The following is a 20,135-nucleotide window of genomic DNA, read 5'->3' on the forward strand; positions in this document are numbered from 1 at the left end:
TGTTCTGTACAGATGGAGGTTGGGCATAAACCAGGCCTTTTTAGATGACTGGTTCCCCAAAACACAACTACAAATCTTAAAATCAATCTGGATCTGAGTTCAGATTTACTGTATCAGAATCTATAGTTGTAAAAAGTTGCCCAAGTGATTCTTACGAAACCGCTCTATTAACTATTGATCAGAGAGAGTGACAGGGGCCTGCTCGGTGAGGAAGAGAAGTGAGAGCAGGCGACAAAGGATGTGTGACGGACTTTGGAGGAACTGTATAGCGAGCGTGTGGCTTCAGGCAGAGGGCACCTGCCTGGAGCCGCTGGAAACTGTACCAGACGGTCAGGTGGAGCCACACAAGGCAGCTCAGATCACCTAGGTGTCATTGTGATACCATAAGAACTGTGTGGCCCTGAGAATATGAGAAAATGCACTGTGCTATCGGGTGCACTGTCCAGGGGTTTGACAAAACTACCGATGAAAAGATTACTAGGGAAAGGCTAAAACCAGTGAGTGACAGTCAGTTTGGGGAGGCTCCCGACCTGTCTGTCAAGGAGGCATCAGGTAGGGTACCACTTGTACCGCGGCACATTGCCTATCTCTGCCTGGCTGAGTCACTGATCGATAGATTAAGTATCAGTCGTATTGGGTGCTTCCCACAGGGCTGCCCAGGGTAGGCTGAGCTGGGATCGCTATGCGACTTCCAGCAATTTCCCAAAGGCATGGGATACGATTATCGTTGCCTTAGAGGGCAAACTTATTTCACCCTTGGAAGATTTCAATTAAGTATATAAATATTTATAAGACCCAGAATAATAATGTCTATGAGTTAAGAAGTGTGTGCTGTAGGTGTTTTATATAATTTGGTGTCTCATGTAATTGTAATGTTTACAAGAGTTTGTCCTATTAAGTTAGCCTCATAATTCCACTACAGAATGTGCAGCCGAGCAATTGATACAGAGTTGGGATTTCTAGCTCAAATCTTACTACATGTTTACACAGCACCGGAACACTGGAAATAACATAAAGGCCACCGCAAGCATACATTTAGTCTTTAGATGCATGAGGCTACTTTAAGTGCACAGGAAACAGAAGCCTGAGGCACCTCCAGGGCTCCCCCACACGGGCCGGGGAGCCCACATCAGAGTAAGCCCTGCCAGCCACCTGGGTTAGGATAGGGACGTGATGCCAGCTTCCTGGGGCACGAGGTCAATGCCAAGGGGTCTCAGAGGAGAGAGGAGCCTGGCGGGAGCGCTTGGCGGGGACTCATTGTAATGGGATCAGAGAGACCCTGTGGTGGTGGCTGCAGAGTGGCTGCCAGGCCGACGCCCAACTGGGGTTACCTCAGGAAGGGTGGTGGGGCCAGGGGAGGCATTTCATAGCCAGGCCAGGCTGAGAGAGAGCGCAGCAGTCTGCCAGCGCTGGCTTCAGCCACAGATGCCAATCACGGGACTGAGGGGACGTGACCATGAGACCAGTCAGAGCAGAGAACCCCTTTCTCGTACACCCTCCAGGGCAAGTAAGCACCCATCTGACTCCCCAGACACCATCTTGGAGAGAAGCAAAGGGAGAGAGAGGACTCAGAGATTGCCCTAAGCTAAAGGTCATGGGTGGGATGGAAAGTCTCAGTGGGCGCCCATGAGGAAGACAACCCACTCACGGACAAACAAAAGGAAGTATTTTCTGTGCTCCTCCCCCAGGTAGCAGGAGCAACTGTAAGGCCCCTTCAAACTTGGCTAACCTACACCTCATAGACTCACAGGAGGGAGAGTCGGAAGCAATCCCAGAAATTATCTTCACCCACATCCTCCTTTTACAGAGGAGGAAGATAAGGCACAGAGATGTTAAGTGACTTGGAGAGGGAGAACAGCACAGTGACCAAGAGCTAGACCCTGGCACGAGCACCTAAACCCTGCCGCTGCCATTTCCTGGCTGTGTGACACATTGGAAAGTTACATAACCTCTCTGAGCATTGGTGCCCTTGTTTTTAAACTGGAGACTCCATAATAGCTACCGCATGGGGCTCTTGTGGGGATCAAAGAGACTTAGCGCAGCACCTGCCATAGGGTAATTGCTCAATAAACAGTAGTGAGTTCACACTGGTGGGAAGAGACAGAGCTGGAACTGAAGAGAGGACGCTCAGGTCCCCAAGAGCCAGGGTGGCCCCAGCCCCAGATGAGCACTCCGCCTGCCTGGGTTTCACACCAGGCTGGTCATGGTTACCACTGCCCCATGACGAGGCCACAGTAAGCGCCAGAGTCAGTCCCCAATCCTCTTAGCCGATGAAATCGTTTCTAACATGCCATTTGCATGGCTAGCATCCTCTGCACCTTTACGTTGGCTTGGAATTCTGCTGGTTACCTTGAATAGCCTTGTCCTTCTTCGAGACAACATGTGTCACCTCTTCCCTGAAAGTCCAGGTGGAATTTTGAAGGGATGCTGCACTGTGCCTCCAACGGTGCGTGACCAGGGAAAGTGGGGAGAGTGGAAAGAACACTGAACTGGGCGTCTAGTCCCTGCTGGGAACGACTTCCTGATACTTGAGAACCTCTCTGAGTGCTGGATTTCATATTCCTTTTTAAAGGTGGGGCTCGTATGTGACGACTGCTAAGTGCCCTTCCACCTCTGAAACGCTGTCATCTGTTTGGTACAGTGTCGGGTTGGCTGAAAGCGTGTAAATGAATGAAGCCGGCAAATGGGTCTTTCTCATCCACATGCAGCTACACCGACAACTGTTCCGACTAAGGGCAGACAGTTCTCCTTTCACAGATGATGGAATCAATATGGGGACAGCACACTGCCACCCAATAGACCAGATTAAACCAACGAGCAAACGAAATGAACAGCTAGCCTTTATGAGGACTTACTGTGAACCAGAGAGAAGGCTTTCTTTACACGGTACAATTTCATTTAATCTTCAGTACACCCCTGTTGGGTAGGTATGAGTATTACCTTCTTTTTGCAAATAAAATATAAAAATGAAGTCACATATATTTGTATGGGCTTTACGACTTGCGATCTATCTCTACAAGCATTTATTCTACTTGAGTCTCAGGAAAATCCTCAGAGTAAGGTGGATATTGTCCCTGGTCTACAGACGAAGAAACGTGGGCTCAAAGCGAGTAAAGAGATTCACCGCCAGCCGCTCTGGGGAATTCACCTAGTAAGACCAGGACGTAAGGCGTGCGATTTCCTGTGATACTTGTTGCCTCTTCGCTGGGATATCTGCTCACCTACTTTTCCATAATTTTTTCTTTCACTGCCATTTTCCATTCATTCTCCACTGGTTCCACACTTCACTAAGGAAAGAAAGCGCCCCTCACCTTCCCACGCTCTCAGACCTGCTACGTATCAGGACCCTCCCGACAAAAAGAAGAGGACGGTCTCTTCTCAAACTCCCTGCTCCGGCTCTGGGCGCCCCCCTGGCTTCCTCTGGCCGTCACTCCTCTGTTCCCTCCTCTCTCCCCTCCTGGCTCCCCTCCTGCTGCCTCACTCCTGTGAGCACATCAATGGGCTGTGGGGCCTCCCGCCTCTAAAACACCTTCTCTACATCCACGTCCTCCTCCAGCTCCTGGCCCACCGCCCCAAGCTCCTTCACAATCAAACTCATCAAAAGAGTTGTCTGTACACGCGGGTTCCACACGCCCGTCTCCATGCTGTCCTCACCCACCCCAGTCTGGGTCTCCTAGTCTCTCACATGAAACTACCTGCCAGGAGCACCTGACCTCTGTGTTGCCTGACTTACCTTACTCTGTCCCTCAGCAGCAACGAGCCAGCTGGACCCTGTGTGCCTCTCTGCCCATCTCCTCTCTCGGCTCCGTGCTCTCAGCTGTTTCCTTGTCGCTCCGGATGCTCCTTTTTATTCTCCTTCGTGCTGCGTCTCCCTAAGTCCCCCACCTGTTCAAGTTCCTTAGGTTCCTTTATTCTTTCTACATTTCCAGTGTGATTCAGTCCTTTCCCATGGCTTTAAATATATCTACACCCTGGCCATTCCCACGTTTATATTCCTAATCCCACACCTCTTTCCTGAGCTTCAATTGCTTCGATTAGATGATATCTCCTCTTGGAGCTCTCTGCCATCCCCAAATCAACAAATCTCAAACTGAACTCTTGACTTGCAACCTGCAGCTGTGCTCCCCACCCCTTAGCCCCACTGTTTTAAGCATTTTGACAAAGGTCATCATCATCATCATCCATTCAATTGCTCACACTTGAGACCTACGGGAAGTCTTAGCAGCATGGCCTCCAAAATGGACCTCAGAGCCATCTTCACGGCTTCTCCTCAGCCCAGAGGTGTTACAGCACTGCCGATGGAGCACTAGATGAGAATCTTTTCTTGAGGGAGGGACATTTTTCTGAAACATTCCAGTGACAGGCGAGCTTCCCACTTCTGTGCTTTAATATATGGTCTGCAGCTCAGCAGCATTAGTGCAGCCTGGGAACTTGTTAGAAATGCAGATTCATAGGCCTCAGCCTGGAGCTATGGAGCCCATTCTTCCGGATTCTGGAGGAGGAGCTTGGGAATCTGTTCTGCTGAGATCTCAGGTGACTCCTGTTCATGCTGGATAGAACTTGAGAACTCGCGGGCCGCACTGCAGCTGATGCTCAGAGCTCACCGATGAGGGGTGTACACCTCCCTGCCCCGGTGGTCCTGGCATAACTGTCGGATGGTGAGAAGTGTCTGGACGTGACTGTCCCAGGGCATCCCAGCCTGTAAACAAGCAGTGTTTACGTACACTTGTGGAGGACTGATTGGCAACCTGAAACGCTAGGCTGGGAATCGGAGCATTTTTCAAAATGCTATTACATTTTTATGAAAACATAACACATACAATGGTAAAAATAATGTCCAAACAGGACAAAATACCTATGAGAATTTTCCATTTATTCCAAAGCTCCCAACATCTTTCCCCAGTAGGACAACCAGTGTTGTACATTTCTCGGTATTCCCTCCAGAAATGTCCCTCAACTATGCAAACATGTATACACATTTGTTACTTTCCCTGCTTTCATCAAAAATAAATGATATCATATACATTCTTCTGGGAAAGAAGATACCTGAAATCTGCTGCTATTGACATACACAGAGGTTCCTTGTTCTCACAGTTATTCCATTGAATTAATCGCTCTTACTTTAGTTGACCTACTGCTGGCCATACAGGTTGCTCCTGAGATTGTGCAATTCTAAGCAATCCTGTGAAAAATAGGCTTCTCCTTGGATACACGTGTGATTATACCTATGGGACAAACACCTGCAAAGAGCACCTGCCACCATGTTTGTCTTGGTTCCCTCATCTGATGATTTCCAGGGACCATGATAACCCTGGATCTTAGCTCTCTTCATAGATCACTCTGTTTCAGCAACATTAGCAACACAAACCTCTGTTGATAGAGAAAAGATCTTGCTAAACGAATGCCGGCTTTCGGGCTGTGGTGTGTCCTGAATACCAGACAACACAGACCAGGAGAAAGACTGCTGTTTAAGCAGTCAGGGGAGGTCAGGTGATTAGTGTAAAAGAGTCTGCACAACGGGTAAGTGTTTACATTCTTCTTTCTCCACTCTGCAATTCCTACTTGCTTTTACAAGACTGCAAGGGGGTGGGGCATTCATTTTTTCTTCTCTGTGTTGCTGAACTGAAGGTGTGGCTGAGAGTTGTACATTTTCTCAGGTTTGCTTATGACATAAAGTTGAGCTTAGTGTTTCTGTGTGCAGGGGTCTGTTTTTAACACAGCTTTGTGCCTTTTGCCTTGAACTAAACTCATAGTCTCAGCAAGATACACAAATACACATACACTCACGCTGTCACACTCACACAGCGCCACTAAGATTGTGTGAGAAAAATTCCACTGCGAGAGGGTTATGGATACGTTTTTCTTTGCTTCTTGGAAGATGGAAGACTCCCTGACAAAGGTTTTATTTGCATTGTAGTGGGCTGTCAGTGCCGCCATTTATCATCGCCTGAATTAATAAGGGAAGTATAGAAGAAAGACGCTTGCTGGCAAACGGCGTGGGGCGCACAGATCCATCAGTTGGACACCCGGGCTGTTGTCTGCTCATCAATCCATTGTCATTGACTGGACTCCCATCTTACACCATAAACAAAAATCAAGTCAAAATGGATTAAAGACTTAAATTTAAGACCTGAAACCAAAGAACTCCTAGAAGAAGTGTGTCATAAGCTCTTTGACATTGGTGTTGGCAAAGTTTTTTTAATTTGACACCAAAAACAAAGGCAACAAAAGAAAAAAAAATAGGCTACATTAAATTAAAAGGTTTCTGAACAGCAACGGAAAAAATAACAGGCAACCTATGGAATGGGAAAAATATTTGCAAATCATATATCTGATAAGGGGTATAATATCCGAAATATATAAAGGACACATAACTCAATGCCCCCCAAAAAACAACTCAAAACAACAACAACACTACCAGAAAGCAAAACAATCCAATCAAAAAGTGGGCAGAGGAACTGTACAGACATTTTTCCAGAGAAGACATACAGATGGACAACAGGTACATGAAAAGGTGCTCAACATCACTAATCATCAGGGAAATGCAAATCAAAACCACAGTGAGATGCCACCTCACACCTGTTAGGACGACTATCATCAAAAAGACAAGAGATAACAAATGCTCCTGAGGATGTGGAGAGAAGGGAACCCTGGTACCCTACTGGTAGGAATGTAAATTGGTGCAGCCACTATGGAAAACAGTATGGGGGTTCCTCAAAAAAGGAAAAATGGAACTACCATATGACTCAGCAATTCTACTTCTGAATATTTATCCAAAGGAAATGAAAACAGGATCTCGAAAAACTATCTGCACCCCCATGTTCACTGCAGTGTTATCACAATAGCCAAGAGATGGATACAACCTGTCTGTCAATGGGTGAGTAGACAAAGATGGCCCTCTCTCTCTCTCTCTCTCTCTCTCTCTCTGTCTCTCTCTCTCTGTCTCTCTCTCTCTCTCTCTCTCTGTCTCTCTCTCTCTGTCTCTCTCTCTCTCTCTCTCTCTCTGTCTCTCTCTCTCTGTCTCTCTCTCTCTCTCTCTCTCTGTCTCTCTCTCTCTGTCTCTCTCTCTCTCTCTCTCTCTCTCTCTCTCTCTCTCTCTCTCTCAGAGAGAAATACACTCAAAGCACAGAGTGGAAAAGTGGTTGCCAGGGGCTGGGGGTGGGGAAACGGGGAGCGGTCGGTAAAAGTACACAAACTTTCGGCTATAAGGAATGTCTGAGGACCTAATGTAGGACATGGTGACTTTAGCCATATTTTATAACTAAAATTTGCTAAGAAAGTAGAACTTAAATGTTCTTTCCAAAAAAAAAAGAAGAAATAAATATGTGAGGTGATGATGTATTAACTAACTAGATGGCGGAACCCTTTCATGGTTTATGTGTGTCACAAATCACCATGATGAACACTTTAAATACCTTACAATTCTATTTGTCACTTATACCTCAATAAAGGTGAAAAACAATTTTAAAATGTCAGGTAATAGTATGATAATATTCTTCATGAGAGATTCATATTTTTGTCTGATGATAATGTGCTTCTGGATACGAGGTAGGGAGTGAGTTTCCTTTGCTAACTTTTAAGAGCAAAGAAGTTTTGTAATTCTCATGAAGTATATCGTTTATGTTTAAAAGCTGCTTAGAAACTCATGCGTAACCCAAGAGAACTGTATTTATCTTCTTAAATTGGAGTGAGTGTAATCCTTAGACTATTGCAAGGTGCCTGTGGGTACAGCCTGTGGGTAAAGCCTCATTTCGTGGAAAATAAAGTAAGTCATTTTTTAAAAATGAAAACAATCAGAGATATGTTGTAGATTGGCTGTAAAGTCCACATGACTTTTTTAAATAAAATAGAAAATACGAAAAGCAGTTCAAACTTGCGATAGCCTACTGCAAGCTAAGTCCCCAGACCTGTGAGCGGTAACCAATCATTTGTACTTGTTTGTTCTTACAGATTCTTTGGTAGAAAAGTTTGAAGTACATCAGATAAAGGGTCGGCAGGAGCAATCCTACATGGCACCGATCAAATCAGAAGAGCAGGAAGGTTCTCCTCCGCCAACTCAGTATTGCGGTTCTCCTGTTGTGCTGATTGTTTGCTTCCTGATGCTACATAGAGGAGATCATGCTGTCCTGATGGGGAGTGGTCCCGTCAGCTGCTCTGGCTGTCTGAGACAATTCCCATGGTACAAAGCGGCAGCTTCTCACTAATGACGAGGAGAGATGGCTCAGGCTCCCTGGGGTTCACTTAGCGTTTAGATAATGGTTTCTCTGGTACCATTTCATGTCCCCTTTTACACAGCACAGTCACGAGGAGCTCATGGTTTGAACAATGCAAACCCCACCTTTCAAGCTTGATTAGGAGCATCTTGAGCACTCAAATGTCTTGCATTCTCCATATGGCTTAGGACAGTGTTGGGAATGAAGGATTTTTTACCTCTCTAATCAGCTAGCTAGACCTATCCTATTTTCCAAAAGTATTTGAGGTGGTTCCAGGCAGCATAGACATTCCATAAGTAAGATCAATTTAAACCTGTCTCTGCTTTTAGGTAAGATGCTACCTAGGTCTTTTCCAAAAAAAATGTTTGGCCAAGGTCTCAAAACTGAGATGAACGGATAACAAGCACACATCTAAAGAGAGATGCTTGATACGTCCCTGAGAAATGAACGGAAGATAAGAAATCCAGTCTAGTGAGCACCACGCCATCCAAACTGGGAGAAAAGACCAGAGACTGATGGAAGGGTTTCTTTGAAACAAGTTCACGGGAGTGGGAGAAGGTGGGGATGGAGGGAGGTGCTTGCTACCGTTCACCCCTCCCCTAGTGTTTGCAGCACCTGTGAGAAAGTGCCTTATCACTGACTGGAGCAGCCCATTATGTCAGGCAGAGGAAAGAGGGGCCAGCAGGTGTATTCCACAGTTTGGTGGGGGGCAGAAAAGAGTGACTTCCTGAGAACCACATGAACCTAACTGTGCCGAAAAAAGTTAGCCGTGAGCTGCCTGCCAAGGTGAGGGGACCTCAGAGGACTGAAACTGTGGGTACACCCCTGGAGGGGGGAGTTCCAAAAGGTCAGCTGGAGAACACGTCATGTGGATCAGAAGTCCCCGTGGGGCCTCCAGAGAACACGCTTGTGCACTCCAGGAAAGAGCCCGAATTTGGGTGATTGGTCAAGACAGGAAATTTAACAAGTGAGAGAAAACCACAAATACGACTTGACCAAGTAAAGTCTTTGACTGTATTTCTTTTCTTTTCGTTATTCTTTCACTCTTTTCCCGTCTTTCCCCTTCCCAAATACGCCAGAGCCAAAAATCAGAGCGAGAGAGGACGGGAGGGAGAGAAGAAAAAGGGAGAGAGAGAGAGAGAGAGAGAGAGAGAGAGAGTCGTGGTGGAAGGAACACGAAAACCAGATGTGCCCCCTTCTTCCAATTTTCTCCCTGAGCAAAGGAGTATGTCCTGCGCTGGGGAAAGAGGAGAACTTTTAATTGTCTGAGAGATTGAAGTTTTGATTTAGACTAGACCAGGCCTTTTAATATCTATGTGTGAAAAAAACTATGGGGCCAAAGAGTGGGGAAGAAAGATCCAATTACTGAAGGTAATAATTGAGAATTAAAGATGTTTTCTGATTACAGCTTGCTAAATTGAACAGACTCAACAAATGGTCTAAAGTGTTACTATCCTTTGACAATTTGTCAATTAAATGCCCAGAGAAATGTATTTAACTCCTCTCAGACCCTAAAATCAGAAGACCAGACCTTCATACAGCTGGGGAACAAAGACTCAGTATACTTTCTAGAGGTCAAACGGCAGATTCCATTCTGCTGAGAGAATGTTTTTAAGGTCAAGAAAAAGGTCTTTTCTCCTCTGTTATCAGAAAATGCACAGAGTAGAACTCATACTGACTTTAGAGAAAGGTTAAAAATGGAGTTTTTACTATTTGTAACAACACAAATGCCTACCCATAGTAAGTGGGTCACAAATTGTGATACAGACACTGTGGAATCAGAATGAATGACTTTTATACCACCACATGCACCCATCTGGACACATCGCACAAGTACAATATTAAGGGAAGACGTCAGACACAAGAGTGCAAACCACGTGATTCAGTTACGTCAAGTCCCAAATCAGGCAAAACTACGTGAGACTGGAGGAAGTTGGGAGAGGGGTCACCTTCAGTGGGGCACAGGGTTTGCAAGGGGTACAGAAGGGCTTCTGGGATGGCGGTAACAGTCTGCTTCTCGTCTGCATTTGTGGGTGTGTTCAGTTTGTGAAAATGTGAGTTGTACAGTTATCATTGTGTACATATGTGTCTATATGTGTTATAATCCAATAAAACATTCAAGTTTTTCCCTACTCCTCCGCCACCCAAAGTATCATCTATTAGAAGTCCATGTAGGGGCTAGCCTCATGGCTGAGGGCAGCGACCAGAGGTGGCCTGAGTGGTTCTGCTCACTTCGGGAATATTCATTGAGCTATGCACTTACCATGCGTACTTCATAAATACTTCAATAAAATATATATTAATATGCGATGTCAGAGGAGTAGTAAATTGGGGGAGGGGCTATCACTTTGTGAGGGATATAAAGGTTAAATGTCTTTTACATTGTTTTGTACACATGAAACTAATAAAAAGTTAATTAATTAATTTTAAATTTTTTTAAGTAAATGAATATAAAAAAAGTTGCAGGGGAAAAAACCAAAAAACAAAAAAAAGCAAAAACAAAACCAAAAATGTATATTAAAATAATGAAATACTTGAATCTGAAATTTCAAACTTGGTGTCCTAAATAAGACCTCCAAACAAAATGCTCCCTATTAGGTCTTTATTTTGTTTACTTATTTAATAAAATATTCCCATGTTAGCTTTTTTTTTTTTTGCTAAGATGAGACATATCAGCAGAGATCAAACATTTATTGATCAGAGGTCTAGCTTTCTAGATCTATGAAACACTTTTTTGATTCCCCTATTGTGCTTTTCTGTTGGCTGTTGGGACACTAAAATGACCATTTTGTTCAGGTTGGTGACGACATCTACTATAGCCCACCTTGCACACATTTAAAACACCTGTGGTCCATCCAGGTGACGGATCCACATGGCTCACTGTCTCCCTGCCAACCCTGCAAATGTATCAGATTGGAGCCTCCAGCACAGATTCTCTGGGAAGGCCCCCACCTGTGCAAGGTATTGTGGGACCGCTCACTTCCCATCGCTTAGCAACCAGGAAAGCACCTGGAGCAACAGATGGTCCAGCAATATGACAATCTGAGGCAGTTCCAGTGTTCTGGGATTAAAGATCCCAGGCCTTACGCTGCTAACTACAGAGAGACAGGGAGAGCCAGGGAGAGTCATTTTACCAGACAACTAATAGGCTTTGGTAAATAGAATCATTTTACCAACTAACTACACAGAAGCTTTCAGCTGGCAACAAATGTATCCTCTCTGATTGGGTAGTTAGTTACCACTTTAATTATGCTATCTTTTTAATGAGGAAGCTATGGAAATCATGCCATTCAGAATATAGATGGGTTTTGGAGAACATGGATAGAGAAGATAAATACTGCACACATATTATTATCTTTTCAGTCAGCAAAGCTAAATCTATTTAATGTGTTCCACTTAAAATCAGGAACCACCACATACACATGAAAAATGCTGAGTCAGAGGCCATATTTCATTCACAAGTACACTGAAACAATCACAAAAGGACAAAAATGGTACAAGGAGTCATGGCAGGAATAGAGCAGAAAAAGTATTTTGGCTTCTGTCGTAAGTAAAGCGTGCTTGGCAGCTGGAGAAAAAGTCCGCTGCCCACCACGTGCAGCCCTCTGCTGGAATCATCTCCCTAAGGAGGAGACAAACGCACAGCTGGGAGCGCTGCCGCCACCATCGTGATCTGGATTCTTCTTTTGAAATACAATTGCTGCACTCGGTTGTGTCCCATTATAAAGAACAGTTCTCAAAGTCTGCTTTTAAGTTTGACGGTAAGAAAATGAACCGGCCCCCAAATGTCAAATTATTAGAGGAAGCAGTTTATTGTGATGGGGAAACAAACGACAGGAGAAAAACTGTCTTCTCGAGGTTTCAGCGCTAAGCAGCTCAGAGGCAGCAAGAGCTGAAGCAGTGGCCATGTCTACAATCAGGGAAGTCGGCGAGATGTGCAACAAGGACGTACCCCAATGCCGGGCAAGGAGCGCGGGGACGAAGTTGCTGGTAGTGGGGGCGTAGCTGCTCCCAGAGGCTCACCAGGTCCACAGACCACATGCTTCCTTCATCGGACAAAAGCCATCACATCACGAATCCACGTACTGCTGCCCACTCAGGAAATGACTGCATGCCATCTGTCCCTAACTGTCCTCACGTAACACATTCACATGGTGACGACGGCTTTCATCGTGCACTCCCCAGATGCGGCCAATTTATCGACGTGCCAGCAGTCATCACTCACAGTTTATTCAGCCACCAGCAGGAGGCTCCACACTTGAGCTCAGTACAGGACATCGCAAAACAAAACCCGAAGCTGGGAGCACCAGGCTCCAAAACGAGAACTTTGCTACCGACTTTTCTGAACATAACACTGGTCATTGGCTGGTCTTTATTCACACTGCGCTGATGACAGAGAAAATGTATAAAAGGTTATTATAAATTATATGGTATACACAGAAGAGTACACGGACAAAGAACGACTCTTGAAGACTTAGAGGATATTCCCGTCACCATGAAAAATACTCATAAGATGTCTGCAAAGAGATATCTGGTGGCTTGAGCTCCAGACGCAGTAGCTGAAAATGCAATATTGTTTTCCTATCTAAGAAGGTGGAAATGGTTGGAAAGCTTGGAGTTGCTTCCACCCAAGCCGGAATAACAGGGTTTACAACACAGAGTTGAAAATATACATGCAGATGGATGATTCCACTTTCTCTTGTGCTGTCAGCTTTAATTACTCCCAATGTTCAGATGCCTTGCAAATTTATATCCATAGTCTCCACTCTTCTAACACACAGATTCTACTCCACGCCTCCTCTTGAGTGTCGCAAAGATGGCTTCAACTCAACTGTGCAAGACTGAACACAAGGTCTCCCACCTCTTTCATACGTGTTCTTCTTCCGACCACAGGCCCTTTGCTCATGCTGCCCTCTGCTTATTCCTTCTTCACTGAGTTAATGCCTACTTACCTTTCAGACCTCTGCTCAATGTCATTTCCTCAGAGAACCCTTTCCCAACTCCATAAATAGGTTAAATTTCTCTGGTATTCACTGTCCTATTTCTGTGAAACTTTTTCTTATCATAGTTATCATTTTACATTCACTTATACTGTCATTTGTGTTTGATTCTCCTATGACATTGGCATGGTCTACTGCACAAACGTACACAGTAAATGTTTATTGAATGAATGAATGAATGAATGAATGAGAGAAAGCTTGTATAAGTGGCCGTACCATCTTTCAGTCTGTGGTAAATACCAAGCTGAAGCTGACCTCTGCATTTGGTGTCTGTAGCAGCCATGAAAATGCACTTCCTGCAGGTAGCAGGTAGCATAATTGATGGACGGCCCCAGCTGCTGGCCTCCAAAACCCATCGCTGTGTTTGAATCCAGGCCATGCCTCTCCCAGGCAGGTCTCCGCCAATGACGGAGCGTGGCAGGGATACCGAGGCAGCCCCACTCTGGGAGGTGCAAGGCTTCTCTGATGGGAGGGGATGGCTGGAGGGCCTGATGGGCCACGCCAGACTTTTTCCCTCTGTCCTTCACAAGGTCAGCCCTGACTCCTGGTTTGCTGTGTCTCCTGGTCTCCTTCCCTTCCCTCACACTTTCCCTGGGAAGTATCTTGCGTGTCTAATTGCACTGCAGTGTGTGTTGCTCCTAGGGCTGAGATTAACACAGTCTGATAAAGACTGTGCTTGATGGGAATGCAAAAGTGCTAACACATAAGGAGGAAGCAGTGTTTAGCTCTGGGCCCTGCTTCCAGGTCATATGTGCAAGGATATCGGCCCAGTCTATCTATGCGATATTTCACACATTTCTACTGTGCGGCATCACCTTTGCACCCCAGACAGAACATGCAGTGCTGTGGAATGAAATACGCAAGATGCAAAGCGTACCCTGCCACCCAGCACACAGTAAAAGCACAGCAAGTGTGAGCTGTCACTATTGCCACCTCCATGATCACATCACCATCACTCCTCTCGTCCACAGGTTCGACCCTCCTTCAAAGGGGGAGTCAGGTGCGCAAAAGGCCTTAACCTGTGTCACTGGCCGGCCTTCACATAACAGTCTGTGATTATTTCTGGCGACAGACACAACTCTGTGAAATACCAACCAATGTGAAGAAATCTGTTTCTTTTCGGCAGCAGCTCTGTTATTTCATTGTACAGCTGATCAGATACAAGTCCAGACAAGCAGAGTCCCCCTCGCCTCCCCCCCCACACACTTTTTGCCAACCCGAGCTGATCAAAATTGATGGCTATATTAAGCAGATAATAGCCATTTGGATACAGGAGATGAAATCTTGTTAGGATTCACCTTGGTACAGAGCAGCTTTCCTGTGATCTGACCCTGACTTCTGAGAAATCGTACACAGCAGTTGGAACACAAGCTCCCTGCGGAATATTCCCAGATGCTTCTCCCTGGCCGTGCGGGAACAGTGCTCTGCAGCCTGAGTCACTGACACTTGCTTTTAATTGTGTCACCTATTTTAGCAATGTCAGGAGAGATCTCGGAGCTTAGATGAAAATGTCAAAATGACACTATTTCAAGTTAAAGACTCTCAGTCCTTTCATGTTTTCTTGACCTGCTTCTGTGTCCTCAGACATCTCCCTTCCAAAGGCCTAGGGGTGTCGCCTCCGGGCAGGGGCTTCTGATCCCAAAGGGAGGACTCGTTCCTGACAGTTCCCTGTACAACACGAGGGCATAAGCTGAAGCTCCTGGGCTTCAAGTCCAAGGGAAATGAAAACATGGACAGTAACGTATTGTTCTGATTGGGAAGATGGGGACCGTAAGCGTCCAGGAGGAGAAAGATAACTGGGTTGGAAAAGTGTAAAAAGAAAGGGTTTGTTTAAGAGAATCCTCCGCTTCATCAGGAATAGTACGCAGATCGTATTAATTAATCTTTAAAATGCTAGGATTATTATCTGTGGGTGGTAGAAAAATGGGAGTTTATTTTTCTTTCTTCCAATTTTCTGTGTTGTAACATACTAGTCTGAGAGGTGGCATTTTAAAGATCAAGTGAGAAGAACCGGTCGTGGGCCTGTCCGTTAGAGACTAATAGGAGTCAAGCTGTGAGATTCGTTTTTCGCCTCTTGAGGGCTCTGGAAAGTACAGTCTGGAGTGACCCTCTGGAAGAGTCACCCAGAGCCTTGCTACATACAGTCTCCAGACTTGCCCTGGGGCCAATGATGTGTACGGTTTTGGGGTTTTTTTCCCCTTCAAATGCTTTAGAACTGTCCACTGTATTTTCACTGAAAAATAAAATCAAAATGCTGAAGAGGAACAGCCAATTTACTTGCATAGATTTTAACTCAGGATATGTTGCCCAGGAAGTGAAAGTATTTTACTTCTAGGCTTTTCTCTTTAAATCACATTCATGTTAGCATCATACAGACACAGACAAATCCGTACTACTAACTCCTCACATTTGCGTGTATGTGACCATAACAGCCATTCAGTAATTAGGACCAAGGATCGTAAATCAGTAGAGGTGTAATCATTGATCTGTTATTTAGAATAAAGCGTCACCAAACAACGGCTTTCTCACTTAGCTCTCGGTTCAATGAGGAAATGGAAATAAAATCAAAGATTATCTAGAACACAATGATAATAACAAAAGACAAAACCTATGAATACAAATAAGGCAACACTCAGAGGAAAAATTACAGACACACTGTTAAACCAAAAGGATTGAAATAAAGGAATCAAGTGTTTAGCATTAAAAATTCAGGGAAAACTTCACAAATTAAACCTAACCAAAGCAAAAGTAAAGGAGTTATAAATAAATTTTCAAAAATTATAAAGAAGACAACTGAAAAAGAGCAGAGTTAAAAAGATCCAAGAAGTATTTTTAAAAACCAAATCAAATAGCAATGACCAGCCGAGGAATAATAATGAGATAAACCACTGGGAACATTAAGAATTTTAAATGGGAGAAAGCATCAACTGACACAAATGAAGACAGGGTAAATGGCCCATGTACAATGTAAAGAAAAATAATTACATATATTTTTAAAACTTCTAAGCAAAAAAAATAATATCTGGCTAGAATGAATGATTTTCCAATAAAATAGAATATACAAAATTAACACCAAGAGAAACAGATAAGTTTAACAGATCTATAATGATAGATATAAGTAGAAACCTGTCAAGGGTCCGAAAATCTCAAAATATTAGCAAATAGGATTCAGCATTAAATTTAAAGAATAATGATTCTCAACCCAGTAGGGTTTATCTCAGGAATGCAAGATTATTTCGACCTAAAGAAATTCATTAATATCATTTATTATATTAATAGGTCAAAAGAGGAAAAAATATATGATCATAACAATAAATGTCAAAAAAGCCAAGTGACACAATTCAACCACTATTTCTGATTTAAATGTGTGTGCACATGTGTGATAAACTATAAATTCAATGTTTACCCAACCAAACTGTTACCATTTATATACTTTATGTTAATAAAATGATACTAAGGATCATCTGGAAAACATGGGAAAACATTTGGAAACTTCTGGAAAATAAGCCAAACAATAGGGCTTTATCCTACGAGAGAACATCATTATAAATGGGAATAATTAAAATTGTTATGTACTAAGGAAGGAATAAGCTGAACAATGAAAGCAAATAATGAAGAACTAGAGAAACATTTCTGGGAATTCAGTACATAATAAAAGTATCATTTTAAGTCAGGTGTGAAAAGACAGTGGAATGGTCACTGGTGACCAAGTGGAGAAATACGCTGGCGTCCTTCCCTGACTTTACTTCAAACTAAATTTCACAGATTCAAAAACATAAAGAAGAACCCATAAACCATAAATAAAAATGTTAATGTGAATTTTGAGATGGTTTTGAAAGTAAATACAGTGTCCATAATAACTGATTTATGAATTCTTTGATTTTAAAAATTACATTAAATTAATTTTAGTTTCTAATTTAAAAACCTAGATCTTCTTGAAGCTTTCCACTCAACCTGAAGTAATCCTATTGGTCTTTTAATTAACTGAATACACTTTAAGGAAGGTTTTGCTTTCAAACGTAAACTTTCTAACATTTTGTTCTGCATCATAAATTTATATATTAAATGAGAATCAATATATACATTTTTAGAATCTTGAAAGTCTTATTAACATATGAAGTCTTCATGAGTTCTTAACTACATGTTATAAAGACTCATATAGTAAGTGAAATTTCCACACGTGAAAAGCACATGCTTTTACCAACATTCTAAGTCATCGTACTAAAATTTCCACTCATGGTCACAATTCCAGATCAATGGATGACTCGGCTAAATGTTTCACTGGAACCACTAGGCTAATTTATGATCCTACCAGGACAGATTTACGCAGGTGAGTCCTTAAAACAAAAATGTTATTACTATAGGATGTATCTACTTCAGCATCTCTACTTTTAGTTTCACATTTCCACAGAGTTGAAACAGACTTTTACCCTAAGAAAGCAGTGTGTCAATCAAACTCTTTGGGGATAGCCTAACCAAGAGCACTTTTAGAGGATATCGTTTCAGCAGACTGAAGATGAATATTGACCAGAGATTTGGGAGATCTTTTGCTGCAGAGACCCAAGACAATTTTTCTTAGGAAAGTAAGGAAACAATAAAATGGAGTTTGTAAATCTTTAGCCCAGTAGGAACCCAAGTCCATTCCCTCTCTAAAGAGGATGGTCTGCAGCCAATGCCCCTAGGATACAAGTCATCCAATATTAAGTTCTCAAGTTGTGATGAGGCTGCATTTCTTCAAAAAAGCCTGTTATCTGACACTCCTAGCTCTTTAGATTGGCATTTGTTTTTTTTCTTTAGGTCTCTTAAGATATTTAAATGACATCACAAGGGGTAGGGCAGATCCATATATACTCTTCCAGAAAGTTCTCTAAGACATGAAACCCAAGTGCAAATAGATTAATTCCATTTTTGAAAAGAATATACCTAGATGTATATTAGTGTATGCATATGGAAACATACTCTCATATACTTATATTTGTACACACTTTTTCTAGAAGGACACATAGAAGTGCTAGTGGTCCTATGTTCCATGAAACATAGATGACGGGAGGGGGCAGATAGCTTTCCTTTTTCTCATTTTTATACCTGTATGCAATTCTAATTTTTACTGTTTATCAGTATCTTAACAACTGCAATGTTAAAGAAGAAATGCAGAATTAATCCTTCCTAATACATAGGATACATTTATGCCAAGCGTCATTAGGTGCTGAGAACACACCCACAAACGAAAAGAACACAGTGTCTGTCCCAGCAGACCTTCCATTCTATTTGAACAAATTGAATAAAATTGTGGTTAAGAATGATGTATCAGTATGGCTCAGCAAACAGATGGTTCTAAAGTATCCAAACAGTGTGTTTCCTTGATGTAAATATTCCCTATATGAATGCATTTTCTTAGACGAGTCATCCCTACGGTAGGATTATGTTCACCAGACATCAAGTATCCATCACATTCTATACCTATTATGTGAACTTCTATACTTTGGAAGTCTAAGTGCAGCAGTTCTATCCCTAGGGCAGCCTGCTTGCCTCTTGCCCCTGTCCTAACCCGGCATCAGCTCCACTTCTGCCTCCATCCAAGAGTCATCGAGACATGACTAGAAAATGCCTGCCCATTAGGACCTCCTGTTTATTCACATCCTTAGGGTCTCATTTTCAGCTGGCCTCAAGCTGGGTGTCCAAACTGGACCCGGAACTGGGCTTTTGATAGTTATTTACAACATGGCCTGCAAACTAAATAATTATGCAGTTAAACTTTCATTTTTTACGACATTAGAAGAATCTACTGTCATTCATATTGGTAGTTTTAGAACAAAGACTCCAAGGCTCGGAGGGTTGAACTGCTCTCTCCAAGGTCACTCAGTTAGACCTCAGTAGGGTCAGGTGTTCTGACTCCTGATCCAGGGGCGTGCCACCTACACCTGCTACCTGGGTTTTAGGTATTGAAGCAGGTGGGGTTTCTATTTATTATTGATCACATTTCCTTTTATCCATAATCTTCTTAGGGCATTTCTCATACAGTACACCCTTTCTGTAGATGTGGAACGCTCTTCTGATTTTTTAATTAGTCTATGCAAAACACAATTACTCTCATTTTCTCTTTCTTTCTTTGTGCAGGATTCAAACAGATATTTATAGGTGCAGACCAAAGCGCTCTTGGGAAAGAGAACAAATAATTTTGTTTTCTAAATACCTTTACACATGTGGGGAGATTTGTGCTGTTGGCTGGACTCCACTAGGTAAACTACGTCGCTCTGTGATCTGGAAAATCCTAGTCAGTCATCTTTACAAAAAGGAAAATGCCAACGTACGGAAAGGGAAAAAGGTCCCCAAAGTTGACTTGTTCCTCTCCTTTTTGTTTATAATGAATTAGCATATTAGTTAGAATGAATTAGCAAACCATGTATCTCTTTACTTGATGTTTTAGCTACGTGGAACATGTGCAATCATAGATATATGTCAATATTATAAACTAAATAATATATACCGGGGGTGCCAAAAAAATGTATACAAGTGGACACTTTGGTCAGCGTTGCTCAAGCAGTAGTTCGCTGTAATCAGAAGTGTCTGGATGCTGATGGGAACCACTTTGAGCACCTCTTGTAATTGCAGAAGTCAAACGTGACTTGTATTCATCTTTTGTCATTGGTATATATTGAGTATTACAATTTTAATAGTATTTTTTCCTTTCTTAAGATGTGTATACATTTTTTTGACACCCTTTGTATTTAAGAATAATGGAAAACAGGAAATTTTCAAAGAAATTCTAAATTTAGCATTCTTTCCCAACCTTTGATTCTGATCTGAATACTTAAGTTTTGAATGTGAGCACGAAAAGTAGTTTTAAAGGAATCATTCTGTTTACAGAATTAGGTTTAAGTATTTTTAGGCTTGATAAAATAGACAGGGAAGGATTTTTCCT

This window comes from Rhinolophus sinicus, chromosome 5, assembly GCF_057876585.1.
Source record: "Rhinolophus sinicus isolate RSI-liver-muscle chromosome 5, RSI-T2T, whole genome shotgun sequence".
NCBI classification, from domain to species: Eukaryota; Metazoa; Chordata; class Mammalia; order Chiroptera; family Rhinolophidae; genus Rhinolophus; species Rhinolophus sinicus.